This window comes from Mirounga angustirostris, unplaced genomic scaffold, assembly GCF_029215605.1.
Source record: "Mirounga angustirostris isolate CCGP_5_RB_7025 unplaced genomic scaffold, mMirAng1.0.hap1 SCAF_13, whole genome shotgun sequence".
In the NCBI taxonomy this organism is placed as follows: domain Eukaryota; kingdom Metazoa; phylum Chordata; class Mammalia; order Carnivora; family Phocidae; genus Mirounga; species Mirounga angustirostris.
Genome location: NW_026991721.1, coordinates 59,340,807 through 59,357,779, shown reverse-complemented (window position 1 = coordinate 59,357,779; position 16,973 = coordinate 59,340,807). Strand labels below are relative to the sequence as shown.

Below are 16,973 nucleotides of genomic sequence, written 5' to 3'. Positions count from 1 at the left end.
GCACTAGAGGATCCTAAGCCCAACACTCACCCTTGGTCATGCTCCGAGACCACTTTGGGGCGGGGGTGGGAGGGTGGGGGAGGCCCTTTAGATTCTTCTGCAGCTAAATCTCCTTGGAGGAGCCCATTGCAGAATCACTGTACGAGAACAGTACCGCCTTACTTATCTTGGATCCGTGTGGCATGGAGTTGGGAGTAGGGTGTTCCCCCTACATTTGAAGGAAAATGTCATGGCTCCTGGGTAGTGAAACCCTAGCAGCAGCAACATAGTGTCCTAGGACAGCGGAAGTACTCCAAGGTTTGGAATGGAGGAAACAATGGCAAGAGCCACCCGGGAATTCATGGACTGTGTGCATGAGACATCACTGGTAAGTCCCAGAAATAAATTTCTGGTGAGAGGGGTTTTAAGGGGCATAATAAGAGAGAGGGAACTTTGTGACCTCCAAAGAACCACACGTGTGCTTTGCAAGAGCTAGCATTCACGGAGGGCAGCCTGTGTCAGCCAGAGATGCAGAAACCTCCCACAGAGAAGGGAGCCCAGCCTCACGCCCCACCACTGGCACCCCCTCTCCCAAGGAAGGAGGCACTTGCCTGTTTGCTTTTCCTTCTTTCCTAACACTAGAGGGAAGAACTTTAAGAAGACGTGGGAGTACCTGAGACTCAGGCTGTGCCCCTTTCTCTCCTCCTCCCTACTAATATATTTTTTAAAAATTTTAAAAAGTTTTCTGTGAATTTTCATCCTTAGAACCCATGTTTCTAACTGCATTTCTTGATTTATAAGATCTCTTTGAGTATATTAAGGAGAACTTTCTTGTGGAAAAAAGCCCGAGAGCTTGACTCTTAGAGGTGATCAGTTATTAGCGACAATAATGATGGCAGCTAACCTTTATCAACCACTATTTTCCAGAAACTCTTGTTAGATATTTTACATGGAAGCTCTTATAATGCTCCTCACAACCTGCGAGGTAGGAACTGTCATCATCTCAAGTTTACAGGAAAAGGAAACTGAGATTTAAGCAGTGTAGACCACTTGTCCAGTGTAACCCAGCTGAATACTGACATCAGGATTTGAACCCAAGCACTAGCTCTGGAGAAGGAAGCAGGAAAGGCATTAGGGTCTTGAGAATGCAGAGTATCTTGGAAAAGGCCACAATCCCTTTCCCCCTCTCTTTAAAACAAGTATTAATGGTGGGAGAATGCCCTGGGGTAGGTACTGAGCAGAAAGTGCTGAGGGAAACAGAGGGAGCCACAGAGCTTACTGTGTGAAGGAAGAGGGCCTCAAACACAAATAAGAATGTCATCTTCCAATATTTGTGTGAACTATGAAGAAAATATTCGAAGGGCGTCTACAAGGTAACGGGTGGAGGACAATGCAGATCAAGGGAGTAGGAAAGGCTTCTCTGAGTAAGAAGTGTCTAAACAGACACCTGACAAATGAATAAGTTAGTCAAATGAAGTGAGGGAAAACATTTTGGGCAGAGGAAATTGCTGGTGAAATGAAGTATTCCAGGAACTTTCAACAGATGAAATATGCAGGGTAGGTGGGTAGGGAGTTGAGTAGGCAGGGACATGTTTAAAGTCTCAGGAGGGGATCACAGGGTCTCTACCCATTACTGGGGTAGATTAGTGAGAGTTCTGGCATTTGGGGGCTTAAGTTTCAAGATTTGCCAGTCAGTGATGGGTCAGAAAGTGGTTTCTGAAGGTGCGAGGATCAAGGGTCCTGAGGTAGGAACTAATCTTGGGCTTTCTCTGTCTCAGAGGCTCCTAGTTTCATGGTAGATTCTTCAGGTTTCTTCTCCCTCTTCTCACTCACCCACCCTCTCACCCCTAATCTGGGCAGATCTTCTGCACTGGGTTTCAAACTGTCTGTTCATTTCCTACCTGGCCTTTTCTTCTACCTCCTCATCCAGGCATTTCCCCTGTACATATGGAAGGAATAGCTCAGTGTTCTTGCCTTTACTAGAACCAACTTGGGCATTTTCTGCCTTTATTCCTTCACTGAAAACTATTTTTCTTTCCTGAAATTCCATTTCGTATTTATATTCACCTGAAAAATTCTGGAAGTCTAGACAGTAGTCTAGTTCAGAGTGTACTTCTACTTCCTTCACAAAGCTTTCCAGGTCCCTACAATCAGAGTTCCTGTTTTGTCCATTACTGCCCATCCAATGGTAGCATAGTCTGTTTGCCTTATAATATTTTATGCATACCTATGTCTTCCAAAAGTTAGTGAGCCTGTCCAGACATGAGCCATATTATATCCATACCTTCATAGGCCCAGCCTCTTGTTTGTGCTTTCTTCTCTCCTTTCCTACAGCAGGAAATATTTGTTCACTCAGATTAATCAGTAGCTTGGCCAGTTTTTAAACCCCCACCTCCTAGCTATATTCCCACTACTCTCTGAGGGTTAGAGTCACCTGGGTGCTTGTTAAAAAATCAGATTTCTGGATTCCACCCTAAACCTAAAGAGTCATATTGTTCAGTGGCAAGAGAACCAAAAGTTGTATTACTAACAACTGCCTCAGGTTATTCTTGTCATGACAGAATTTGGGAAAATACTACTGAGTATTATTTAGGTCAGGGAATTATCAGGTGCACCCTAAGCTAAATGTTTGATCACTCGCCTCCCACCCACCCCCCACCGTGTAGCTGAACAGATGTTATTACAATAGGACTTGTTTTTCTGAAGCCTCCAGCCCTTTAAAAGGGAAGGAAGGAAATATGTTTTAGATATAGAAGTATTTCAAGATGGATGTTTGGAACTGGGAAAGGAGCCTGGACTGGAGACCTAGATTAGAGAGTAAATTTGCATAGAATAGACCAGAAACCCAAATCTGGGAGAGAGTCTGAGCAGAACAGGAGCACCTAATTATACCAGGAATGTAATCCTCACAATCGTCCTTGTAAGGTAGGTGTTATCTACATTTTGCTGATTAGGAGACTGAGTTTCAAAGAGGTCAAGTGACATAAATCACAGAGCTAGTAAGCATAAAAGCTCCCAAATTATGTGTGATTGTGTACTCATTTAAAAAATATTTATTGTCTCCCATTTACAAAGTACCTTTCTTAAACATAATCTATCATTTTCTCTAGCATCTTTTAAGCTTTTCTCTTTTTCTTTGGTTTTCTAGTTTGATTATGATGACTCTTGGTGTTGATTCCCTTTGTATTTGTTGGGATTCACAGGGTTTTTTGTTTTTGTTTTTTTTTTTGAATCTGTGGCTTTAGTTTCTTTGCTACAGGCTACCCTGAGAAGTCCTGATTTAGTGTTTAGAAGATCCACTCAGACTGTTTGGGGAACAGTTTGTAAGGATGCAAGTGTGGAAGCAGAAAGATAAAGTAGTTATTTCAGAAATCCAGGTGTGATGGTGGTGGCTTGGTATAAGGTTGCGGCAGAAGAAGGGGTAGCACAAACATTTAAAGACATTTAAGGGGGTTAAGTCATCATTTTCTCTCAAGTTTAACAGTTAAGGCGAGGGCTGTACAGAGAAGCTCATTAGGACTCTGGAATCTACCAGGTGGTGTAACATTCCAGTATTTTTTTTACCCTTCAGCTCCACTGCAACCATACCTACCATCAGACAGCCAGTTAAAACTCTCTCTGTATAGTCTAGCTATACATTTTTAAGGACAGCCCCTGAGCTAGTGAATAATAAACCTGCATGTACTGCATGGACAATATAATATATAGACAAATTTCCATTTGTCTGTAGAGAGTACAGTGGGGAGGTGCACCTCCAGCCTCAGAGGTGGATGTCCCACAGAGTCCTCTCCAGAGGGAAGTCACTTAAGACAGTCTGCAGCTTTGAATTGGGTTTGTGGTTTAAATATCCTCCAGACACCCTTCATTTTCTAGGTTTTTGAGGTTGGTGTGGTTCTTACTACGGTTCCTGAGGTCACTGGCACTGTGTTGCAAACTAGTGGTCTTGGTGTTTCCTTCCATTCACCCCATATCACCTTCATTTGGGAGGCTCAGCCAGGTTGGCCTGGCTTTTCTTGTTTCACCTCCTCTGCTGTTCTGCAGTATTTAATTGGAGCCTTGATGGGGATATTCCTATCTCTTCCAGGAGCCCACCCTTGCCCGGATTTAATTCCCTAGACCCCCAGCTCCCTTCCCCACACCCATAGTTGGATCCCTGCCTTACTCCCTGACTTCATTCCATGCCACTTTCTCCCCTGGTTATTGTGTTCCAGCTTCCTGGGTCCTCTGTTTCCTAAACTCACCAAGGTCATTCCTGCCCTAGAGCTTTTCCCTCTCTATTCAGTCTGCCTGGAAAGCTCTTTCTCTAGACCTTCCTGTAGCTGGCTCCTACCCACCATCTCTAAGTCCCTGAAGCCTCTCTTGGGTTCAGCATCAATAGTTTAAATGAACACCTAATTTATATAGATCCCGCACACCAATCAGAGGAAAGGTTAAGCATGTTATGAAACAATAGGGAGGGCAGGCAAGCCAGTCTAAGACACAAGATAGAAGGCACTGCCTCACTCCTGAAAACAAAGGAGTGACCATTTCGCCTGTGCGTATTTGATGCCACTAAGCAAAGCAAGTCCTTTCTAACTCTGCTGTGGTCTGAATGTTTGTGTTCCCCCAAAATTCATATGCTGAAACCTAACCCCCGAGGTGATGGTATTAGGAGATGGGGGTCTTTGGGGGTGATTAGATAATTTGGGCAGAGCCCTCATGAGTAGGATTAGTGCCCTTATAAAAGAAGCCTGAGGAAGCTACCTTGCCCCTTCCACCATGTGACATTACAGAAAAAGATGGTCATCGAGGAAGTGGGCTCTCACCAGATACCAAACCTGCTAGCTAGCACCTTGGTCTTGGACTTCCCAGCCTCCAGAACTGTAAGAAATAAATTTCTGTTGTTTATAAGCCACCCAGTCTACCATATTCTAGTATAGCAGCCTGAATGGAGTGAGTCTTCCAATTTCTAAATTGACTATTAGTCTGAGTCAAGGCAGGCCAGATAGAGGGGTCTCAGGGATGCCGTAGAGGGACCTGGAGACTTCAGGCCCAGGGTGAAGAACATCTGCTTCCTAGACTTTACCAATGAGGAGGGAATGATTTTTGATCCTGGGGACTTTATTTTATGGGCTCATCAAGCCATCACCTCTGTTACCTTTTGTCACGGAGTCACATCCTGCCATAATTATCTTTATTCCAGACTGGCCAGTTTTGGCTTCACTAAAATCTCAACCAAGCTGTTGTTTCTTTTCTACTCAGTCATTTACTTGATCTATGACTCTGGGCAAATCATTTCACCTGACTTTGAACTTCTTTGCCTATAAAAAAGAGGATAAGGCAAAACCATTTCCTGACATTACCAGGGCTGTTGCAGGGAGGGGATTAGAATAGAGGAAAGCACTTTGAAGGGGTTAATGAGACCTAATATGATTAGGAGGTAGGATTATGATCACAGCTCTCTGCATTTTGTCAGCTCACAACAATTACAACCTAACCCAATAGTTACAGCAGTGTCTTCCAAGTCCTGCTGAGTGAGAGGCCTGCCAGTCATCAGAACATATTAGAATCAAGGCTTACCCAGGCAGCTACTTCTGGACTTCACAGCAACACATGTTTTTCCTGTCCCTGGTGACGGCCCCTCCCTGCTGGAGTAAGTGAGCACACTGGCTCTCCTCCTAAATTACCACCTCCCCCCCACCCCCCGCAGGAGAACTTCCCATTCTCTGGCTTTCCTCTGCTCCTTGCCCATGTGTCCCCCTTCCCTGTGGATCACTCACTCAAACCGCCTTCTCCCTTCCTCTCCCTTCCCCTCCTGGGGTCCCAGTCCTTTCGCGGGCCTCCCCGGTGCTCACCCTCCTCCCCTCTCTGCTCCCTGTCCTGAAAGCCCATTTCAGCCAGCGACCCTTCTGTGCATCAGCCTCTCTCCCTCTCGTTTTAACCTTCCCGACCTCAGCCGTTTCCCCGCGCGTGGTTCGGGTTCTCACCACCGGACGTTGGAAGTTCAACGCTTTCAGGCGCCCACGGGTGGGTGGGGGCCCAGGGGGCGGGCGACCGCGGCCGGGAAAGGCGCAGGACCTTTATCCCTGGGGCTGGCTGAGGGCAGGTGACCCGCAGGTCGGTACCAATGGGAACCCGAAGGTGTGTGGCAGGGCCTGGCACCGAATCACTTCTCCAGAGCACACCTCATATCTCTGCGGCTCCTCCCGAACTGGCTTGGGTCAGTCTGTCCTTCAGGCCCTGCCCTTGAGAGGGCTTACAGGGAGGCAAAGACCAGACCAGCAGGACCCAGTACCCCTCTGTGGGGGCCATCTGCATAAAATAACGGATTTTGTCATTGTTTTCCTGTTACATCATAACTGTTAAAATTAAAGTGATTATTTGAGGATCACACTAAATATGCTGATAATGAAATTGTACCTCCTTAAGCACCAGCAGTATTTGCTCCTTTCAAGGCCAAAATTCATCTCCAGAAGCAGTCCATCGAAGCTGGGTAATTCCATAGAAAAACTAAGCAGAGACCTAGGGTACCTCCCAGGAAAGATTACACTTTGAACACAGGCATACAATTTTGATCTCCTTTTAAATCACACTAAAACTACTGTAAAGGGGTTTTTCCCCTCTCCTAATGCATTATTTGCAATATGAATGAAAGTTGAGAGGAAGCTAGGAAATAGGAATTCCTCATCTATCCTAGGCCAAGATGTAGAACACATCCCCATCTCCTGTGCTCTGTTACCCTCTGGCACCATGCTGAACATTGTCCTGATCCCTTAACTGACTTTAAAGGGATTTTTAAAGGCATAAATCCTCAGAGATGGTAAGAACAAGAGGAGATGACATTTTGGAAAAATAGATGGACAGGTACCTAATGACTTAATAGAACCTATAACAGTACAGGGTAAGCAAAGAACTGCCACAACTAAATGATAGAACCCTCAAAAGTCCTGGGAATTGATGTTCAAGGTATCTCTGGAAATGGAATAGAGGGAAAATAAAAGAAGATTGGTTGAGGGGGGTGGAGCAAGATGATGGAGGAGTAGGAGACCTGGATTTCATCTCCTTTCAGGAATTCAGCTGGATAGGGATCAAACCATTCTGAACACCTACAAACTCAACAGGAGATTGAAGAAAAGAATAGCAACAACTCTCTGAACAGAAAAGCGACCACTTTCTGGAAGGTAGGACGTGCGGAGAAGTGAATCCGAGGCGATATTCGGGAGGATAGACGGCGGGGGAGGGGCCTCCGTCGGCCGCTACTGGCAAGTGATAGAGCCGCGGAGCACAAAATCGGGGAACTTTTAGAAGTCGGCTCTGCTGAGGGACGTCACTCTGGTGGCTAAGCTGGGGGTGGAACCCTCGCGGGACAGTGTGGTCTCAGGGCCCTCGGGGTCACAGAAAGACCAGGGGTGCCTGAGTGCAGCAGAGCTCCCGGGTATCGGAGTAGGGAAGCCGGCTGCAGAGGCAGAGCCCAGGCGCGGGCTCTCAGCTCGGGGTTGCCATAAACCGTGATCCGCGGCACAGTCGGGCCCCTGCTCCTCCAGCAGGGACCCAACAAGCGGCAGATCCGGGGAGACTCCCCTTCCTCCCCTGGGAGGAGCCGCGCGGGAGTGCACCGCAGGGATCTGCTGGGTTTGGAGACTCCACACGGGGTTGAGTGCCGGAGATAGAAACGCGCGGTCACAGGCTGGGTGAGCATGGAGTGCGGCTGGAGACCGGGGAGACGGGAGTGACTGACTGCTTTTCTCTGGGGGCTCACTGAGGAGCGGGGCCCCAAGTTCTCGGCTCCTCTGGGGCGGAGATTGGGAGGCCGCCATTTTCACTCTCCGCCTCCAAAGCTGTACGAAAAGCTCGCAGGGAACAAAAGCTTGGGAGACCAAACCCGAGCAGATTACTTAGCTCGGACCGGAAAGGGTGGGGCAATTCCGCCTCCGGCAAAGACATTTGAGAACCATGGCAACAGGCCCCTCCCCCAGAAGATTAGCGAGAACAGCCAGCCAAGACCAAGTTTACCGATCAACGAGAATGGCAGAACTCCAGCGCTAGGGGAATACTGCACATAGAATTCATGGCTTTTTTACCATGATTCTTTAGTCTTTCAAAGTTAATTTTTTTTTAACTGTCTTTTTTCTTTTTTTTTCTTTTTTTTTAATTTTTCTTTTTCTCTTTTTCAACCAACATCTTATCAATCCCTTTTTTAAAAACACATTTTTATCTTTCATTTTTAGAGTCATATTCTATCCCTTCATAGTAGTTACCCATATTTTTGGCATATATATATATAAGTTGTTCTCTCTTTAAAAATTTGAGATAGTTTCTTCTAACAGATCAAAATATACCCTAAATCTCTAGTATATGGTTTTTTTTCTACTCCCCTGCCTGATCACATTCTCTCCCTTTTTTTTCTTTTTTCTTTTTTTAAATCCTCTTCTTTCTTTTTTCAAACAACTTCTTATCAATTCCTTTTATAAAATTTTTTATGATTTCCATATCTACAGTCATATTCCATCCCTTCATCATATCAACCTTTATTTTTGTATATATATAAGTTTTTCTTTCTTTAAAATTTTGGGAGGCACTTTCTTCTAACAGACCAAAATACACCCAAAACCTAGTGTGTGGCACTGATCTATATACCAGCCTGATCATATTTGATCACATTCTGTTTTTTTTTTGTTGTTGTTGTTTTGTTTTGTTCTGTTTTTGTTTGTTTTTATCTTTATCTTTTTCTTTTCTTTTTCTTTTTCTTTTTTCTCTCTTTCCATTTCTTTTCCCACTGCTTCAGGTCTTTTCTGATTTGTTTAGAGTATATTTTCTGGGGACGTTGTTACTCTGCTAGCATTTTGTTCTCTCATTAATCTATTCTCCTCTGCACAAAATGACAAGACAGAAAAAAATCACCTCAACAAAAAGAACAAGAGGTAGTACCAACTGCCAGGGACCTACTCAATACAGACATTAGTACGATGTCAGATCTAGAGTTCAGAATCATGACTTTAAAGATACTAGCTGGGCTTGAGAAAAGCATGGAAGTTATTAGAGAAACCCTTTCTGGAGAAGTAAAAGAACTAAAATCTAACCAAGTTGAAATAAAAAAGGCTATTAATGAGGTGCAATCAAATATGGGGGCACTAACTGCTAGGATAAATGAGGCAGAAGAGAGAATCAGTGATATAGAAGACCAAATGATGGAAAATAAAGAAGCTGAGAAAAAGAGAGATAAACAACTCCTGGATCACGAGGGCAGAATTCGAGAGATAAGCGATACCATAAGACGAAACAACATTAGAATAATTGGGATCCCAGAAGAAGAAGAAAGAGAGAGAGGGGCAGAAGGTATAATGGAGCAAATTATAGCAGAGAACTTCCCTAATTTGGGGAAGGAAACAGGCATCAAAATCCAGGAGGTACAGAGAACCCCCCTCAAAATCAATAAAAATAGGTCAACACCCCGACATCTAATAGTAAAACTTACGAGTCTCATAGACAAAGAGAAAATCCTGAAAGCAGCTCGGGAGAAGAGATATGTAACCTACAATGGTAGAAACATTAGATTGGCAACAGACCTATCCACAGAGACCTGGCAGGCCAGAAAGGACTGGCAGGATATATTCAGAGCACTAAATGAGAAAAATATGCAGCCAAGAATACTCTATCCAGCTAGGCTGTCATTGAAAATTGAAGGAGAGATAAAAAGCTTCCAGGACAAACAAAAACTAAAGGAATTTGCAAACACAAAACCAGCCCTACAAGAAATATTGAAAGGGGTCCTCTAAGCAAAGAGAGAGCCTAAAAGCAACATAGACCAGAAAGGAACACAGACAATATACAGTAACAGTCCCCTTACAGGCAATACAGTGGCACTAAATTCCTATCTTTCAATAGTTACCCTGAATGTAAATGGGCTAAATGCCCCAATCAAAAGACACAGGCTATCAGATTGGATTAAAAAACAAGACCCATCGATATGCTGTCTGCAAGAGACTCATTTTAGACCCAAAGACACCCCCAGATTGAAAGTGAGGGGGTGGAAAACCATTTACCATGCTAATGGACACCAAAAGAAAGCTGGGGTGGCAATCCTTATATCAGACAAATTAGATTTTAAACCAAAGACTGTAATAAGATGAGGAAGGACACTATATCCTACTTAAAGGGTCTATCCAACAAGAAGATCTAACAATTGTAAATAGCTATGCCCCTAACATGAGAGCAGCCAATTATATAAGGCAATTAATAACAAAAGCAAAGAAACACATCGACAACAATACAATAATAGTGGGGGACTTTAACACCCCCCTCACTGAAATGGACAGATCGTCTAAGCAAAAGATCAACAAGGAAATAAAGACTTTAAATGACACACTGGACCAAATGGACTTCACAGACATATTCAGAACATTGCATCCCAAAGCAACGGAATACACATTCTTCTCTAGTGCCCATGGAACATTCTCCAGAATAGATCACATCCTAGGTCATAAATCAGGTCTCAACCAGTACCAAAAGATTGGGATCATTCCCTGCCTATTTTTAGACCACAATGCTTTGAAACTAGAACTCAATCACAAGAGGAAAGTCAGAAAGAACTCAAATACATGGAGGCTAAAGAGCATCCTACTGAAGAATGAATGGGTCAACCAGGAAATTAAAGAAGAATTTAAAAAATTCATGGAAGCCAATGAGAATGAAAACACAACTGTTCAAAATCTTTGGGATGCAGCAAAGGCAGTCCTAAGAGGAAAGTATATAGCAATACAAGCCTTTCTCAAGAAACAAGAAAGGTCTCAAGTACACAACCTAACCCTACACCTAAAGGAGCTGGAGAAAGAAGAGCAAATAAAGCCTAAACCCAGCAGGAGAAGAGAAATAATAAAGATCAGAGCAGAAATCAATGAAATAGAAACTAAAAGAACAGTAGGACAGATCAACGAAACTAGGAGCTGGTTCTTTGAAAGAATTAATAAGATTGATAAACCCCTGGCCAGACTTATCAAAAAGAAAAGAGAAATGACCCAAATCAACAAAATCATGAATGAAAGAGGAGAGATCACAACCAACACCAAAGAAATACAAACAATTATAAGAACATATTATGAGCAACTCTATGCCAGCAAATTAGATAACCTGGAAGAGATGGATGCATTCCTAGAGATGTATCAACTACCAAAACTGAACCAGGAAGAAATAGAAAACCTGAACAGACCTATAACCACTAGGGAAATTGAAGCAGTCATCAAAAATCTCCCGACAAACAAAAGCCCAGGGCCAGATGGCTTCCCGGGGGAATTCTACCAAACATTTCAAGAAGAATTAATACCTATTCTTCTGAAACTGTTCCAAAAAATAGAAATGGAAGGAAAACTTCCAAACTCATTTTATGAGGCCAGCATTACCTTGATCCCAAAACCAGACAAAGACCCTGTCAAAAAGGAGAATTACAGACCAATATCCCTGATGAACATGGATGCAAAAATTCTCACCAAAATACTAGCCAATAGGATCCAACAGTACATTGCAAGGATTATTCACCACAACCAAGTGGGATTTATCCCTGGGCTGCAAGGTTGGTTCAACATCCGCAAATCAATCAACATGATACAATACATTAACAAAAGAAAGAACAAGAATCATACGATCCTCTCAATAGATGCAGAAAAAGCATTTGACAAAGTACAGCATTTTTTCTTGATCAAAACTCTTCAGAGTATAGGCATAGGGGGTACATACCTCAGTATCATAAAAGCCATCTATGAAAAACCTACAGTGAATATCATTCTCAATTGGGAAAAACTGAGAGCTTTCCCCCTAAGGTCAGGAATGCGGCAGGGATGTCCACTATCACCACTGCTATTCAACATAGTATTGGAAGTCCTAGCCACAGCAATCAGACAACAAAAAGAAATCAAAGGCATCCAAATCGGCAAAGAAGAAGTCAAACTCTCACTCTTTGCAGATGATATGATACTTTATGTGGAAAAACCCCAAAGACTCCACCCCAAAACTGCTAGAACTCATACAGGAGTTCAGTAAAGTGGCAGGATATAAAATCAATGCACAGAAGTCAGTGGCATTCCTATACACCAACAACAAGACAGAAGAAAGAGAAATTAAGGAGTCGATCCCCTTTACAGTTGCACCCAAAACCATAAGATACCTAGGCATAAATCTAACCAGAGGCAAAGGATCTGTACTCAGAAAACTATAGAATACTCATGAAACAAATCGAGGAAGACACAAAGAAATGGAAAAACGTTCCATGCTCATGGATTGGAAGAACAAATATTGTGAAGATGTCAATGCTACCTAGAGCAATCTACACATTCAATGCAATCCCCATCAAAATACCATCCACTTTTTTCAAAGAAATGGAACAAATAATCCTAAAATTTGTATGGAACCAGAAAAGACCCCGCATAGCCAGAGGAATGTTGAAAAAGAAAAGCAAAGCTGGTGGCATCACAATTCCGGACTTCCAGCTGTATAACAAAGCTGTCATCATCAAGACAGTATGGTACTGGCACAAAAACAGGCACATAGATCAATGGAACAGAATAGAGAGCCCAGAAATGGACCCTCAACTCTATGGTCCACTAATCTTTGACAAAGCAGGAAAGAATGTCCAATGGAAAAAAGACAGTCTCTTCAACAAATGGTGTTGGGAAAATTGGATAGCCACATGCAGAAGAATGAAACTGGCCCATTTCCTTACACCACACACAAAAATAGACTCCAAATGGTTGAAAGACCTACATGTGAGACAGGAGTGCATCAACATCCTAAAGGAGAACACAGGCAGCAACCTCTTCGACCTCAGCTGCAGCAACTTCTTCCTAGAAACATCGCCAAAGGCAAGGGAAGCAAGGGCAAAAATGAACTTTTGGGACTTCATCAAGATAAAAAGCATTTTGCAAAGCAAAGGAAACAGTCAACTAAACCAAAAGACAACCGACAGAATGGGAGAAGATATTTGCAAATGACATCAGATAAAGGACTGGTATCCAAAATCTATAAAGAACTCATCAAACTCAACACCCAAAGAACAAAGAATCCAATCAAGAAATGGGCAGAAGACATGAACAGACATTTTTCCAAAGAAGACATCCAAATGGCCAACAGACACATGAAAAAGTGCTCAACATCGCTAGGCATCAGGGAAATCCAAATCAAAACCTCAATGAGATACCACCTCACACCAGTCAGAATGGCTAAAATTAACAAGTCAGGAAACGACAGATGTCGGCAGGGATGCGGAGAAAGGGGAACCCTCCTACACTGTTGGTGGGAATGCAAGCTGGTGCAGCCACTCTGGAAAACAGTATGGAGGTTCCTCAAAAAGTTGAAAATAGAGCTACCCTGCAACCTAGCAATTGCACTACTGGGTATTTACCCCAAAGATACAAAAGTAGGGATCCGAAAGGGCACATGCACCCCGATGTTTATAGCAGCAATGTCCACAATGGCCAAACTGTGGAAAGAGCCAAGATGTCCATCGACAGATGAATGGATAAAGAAGAGGTGGTATATATATACAATGGAATATTATGCAGCCATCAAAAGGAATGAGATCTTGTCATTTGCAATGATGTGGATGGAACTGGAGGGTATTATGTTGAGCGAAATAAGTCAAACAGAGAAAGACATGTATCATATGACCTCACTGATATGAGGAATTCTTTTTTTTTATAAAGATTTTTATTTATTTGACAGAGAGAGAGACAGCGAGAGAGGGAATACAAGTGGGGGAGAGGGAGAAGCAGGCCTCCCACTGAGCAGAGAGCCTGATGCGGGGCCCAATCTCAGGACCCCGAGATCATGACCTGAGCCGAAGGCAGACGCTCAATGACTGAGCCACCCAGGCGTCCTGATATGAGGAATTCTTAATTGCAGGAAACAAACTGAGGGTTGCTGGAGTGGGGGGTGGGGTGGGAGGGATGGGGTGACTGGGTGATAGACACTGGGGAGGATATGTGCTCTGGTAAGCGCTGTGAATTGTGCAAGACTGTTGAATCTCAGATCTATACCTCTGAAACAAATAATGCAGTATATGTTAAGAAAAAAAAAAGAAGAAGAAGAAGGTAGCAGGAGGGGAAGAATGAAGGGGGGGAAATCGGAGGGGTAGACGAACCATGAGAGACGATGGACTCTGAAAAACAAACTGAGGGTTCTAGAGGGGAGGGGGGTGGGAGGATGGGTTAGCCTGGTGATGGGTATTGAGGAGGGCACATTCTGCATGGAACACTGGGTGTTATGCACAAACAATGAATCATGGAACACTACATCTAAAACTAATGATGCCATTTATGGGGATAATATAAGAATAAAAAGAAAAAAAAGAAGAAGATTGGTTGAAAGCTATTGAGAAGATGGTACTGGTCTTTTTACCAGGCAGAAGCAGGAGATCTGTCTGGAGAAAATAAAACTGAAGGTCCTTCAGGCACAGCTGAAGGCCAGGGATACCACAAAACACCTGGACACTTAAGTCTACTGAAGGCCTAGTAGCCCATCCCTCTCCACCCTGCGGTCTTCTCCCACTGGCTCCCCAGATGATGGGATCCACGCCTTTATTCTCTATCCAGGAAATAGGATATTCTCTATCCAGGAAATAGGAAAGGTTTTCTCTAGGAGACCTGGTCAGCCCAAGAGGAAAGACTTAAATATCCCAGCTTCTGGAGCTCTCCAACAGCCCAACCAGATCACTCTACAGTGAAGCTCCAACTTGATAAGCTCCATCCACTGCTTAGAACTTAGTCCTCCACTATTAAATTAAATCTTGTCCTACTGTGAATAGGACTGACATGTATAGCCAACAAAATTCTAAAATTGATAGCCACTATGTAAAGCAAAAGATCAGAAGTCAGATGACTTTGAGTTTCGTAAGAACACCATCTTCAAAATATTGGTAAAAAAAAAGCCTGACCTAGGGACGCCTGGGTGGCTCAGTTTGTTAAGCTTCTGCCTTTGGCTCAGGTCATGATCCCAGGGTCCTGGGACTGAGTCCCACATCGGGCTCCTTGCTCAGCAAGGAGCCTTCTTCTCCTTCTGTCTACCACTCCCCTTGCTTGTGCTCTCTGACAAATAAATAAATAAATAAATAAAATCTTAAAAAAAAAAATCCCGATCTATAATTATATACCTGACCAAACTATGAATCCAGTGTGAGGTAGAATTAGGCATATATAGACAAGCAAGTTTTCCAAAAATTTACCTTCCATGCATCGTTTCTCTAGAAGCTATTACAATATGTTATGGCTGGGACTAAGGTAAAGTGAGTGAGGTACTTTTTTTGCCTTGGGTGCAAAATCTGAAGAGGCACCAGAAAATTTAGTGAATAGGATAAAGAATATTTTAATGCAATACAAGAAAAAAAAGAATGCAAAAAAAATCCATGATGAATGAAATATCAAGAATGTAAAATAAAGATAGGACCCAACAGGGCTGGGATTATGGTGAGGGGAGTGAGGCCAAGTCATATAAGTGCAAGTGTGCGTCCCATCTTCATTAAACATTTTGGTATTTTGTTGGTTATACAAGTCAACCCTACTTTACGTGGGACAGGACTACGTAGGGACATGAACACAAGGAAGTGAGCATCATTGGAGATCACTTTAGAGTCTAGTTATCAAGATAACAAAAGTTATGATTTTATTGGGTGGAAAGGGGGGGTATAGGAGTGTGTATTTCAGGTGGGCTGGTAGTAGAAATGGGAATTAAACCCTTATCTTCCATGGTGGATAGTCAGTAGATAATACCGCCAAACAGGAAAACCAAAAAGTAATGTTAGCATTTTATTAAAAGATATGGGGATAAATACTAAAAAAAATTAGCTAAAAGATTTGAGAGTGATTCCTTATGGGGAAGGAGTAATGGAGAGGGGCAAGGGCAGGGGCCTGGGGACTGCTATTTGTCTTAATGTTGTAGAACTAGTTGACTCTTTATGTACATATATGACTAATAACAAACTATAAATAAATCAGTGTTTGACATTTCAAATAAAAGTCTCTGAAGGGGACTTTTGGGGAAGGCAGAGGTTTATTGGACTTCATCACATGATGTTATGATTTGGTATTATTTTTACTTTGGGCTACGTATGGAGGTGGGTGCTAGAATTGTCTCAGTGTTAGGGCCACTAACAATCTTCCTGGGCTTGTACATTTTCCAGGGGAGATAGCTGCTCCATCTCATGTGACCCTCACAACTACATAGCAAGGCATGAAATATCCCCAGGTCAAGGATACTGGCAGAGGAGGGAAACTGAGGATGAGAAAGGGAAAGTAACCAGTCAGAACTAATCGTTCTGTAGTTAGTAAGTGGCATTGAAGTAGACTGGTACCAGATCCTTCCAGGGAGACCAGTTTTCACACCAGGAAACTGGCGTTAGCTCCCTACGCTGTAGCTGCTTTTTGGTCTCCTCTGACCAGATCCCCACTTTTGCCATTTAGTTCTGGTTGGACCTGCATCACCATTCCAAGTTGGTGGGTACAGCTCTTCCCTGACCTGTGGAGGGCCCTCCATCTCTCTGGCTGCAGTAACTAAACATTTCATGCTTAAAGCCAGACTTTTCTGCCTCAACCACCCCATTGCTCTTGCTCTTGCCTTTTCTGGGCTGAACTACAGGTCCACACATCTAGGCAGCCTGGGGCCTGGCCTTCAAATGCTGTGAAGTGTCGCTCATTACCCCAGGGATGACCAATACTGCTAAATTTGGAGGGACTGGGGAGTTACTTTTGGTTTGAGAAAAGGGGTTTTCCCCCTGCCAGCAAACTGTGTTCCACCTTGAAGGCTCTGCCCCTGTCCAGGTGGGACCTTTGCACCTGCCTCTCCCTGCCAACACACAATGTTGTGGCTCTGCTTCTTGAAACATAGATGGGATCGTGTATCTGACTGGGAATGTCTTGTGTTTCTGCCTTTCCTATGTTGCTCAAAGCTTACTTGTTTCACGTTGGGAAATTGGACAGCCTTATCACTCAAGCCAACCTTATCATTCAAATGTGTATTTCTCAGGAGCCCTTCCA

The 16,973-nt window shown here is 43.4% G+C and overlaps 1 protein-coding gene across 1 annotated transcript in view; it reads left to right on the top strand.

Annotated features, from left to right (window-relative positions):
* Positions 1-16,973, top strand: part of FHIP1B (FHF complex subunit HOOK interacting protein 1B) — a 166,190-nt gene that overhangs the window by 86,860 nt on the left and 62,357 nt on the right. Inside the window, exon 3 of the mRNA XM_064577039.1 lies at positions 7,028-7,139. The gene's annotated coding sequence lies outside the window, so the exon portion shown is untranslated. The remainder of the gene's footprint in view (positions 1-7,027; positions 7,140-16,973) is intronic.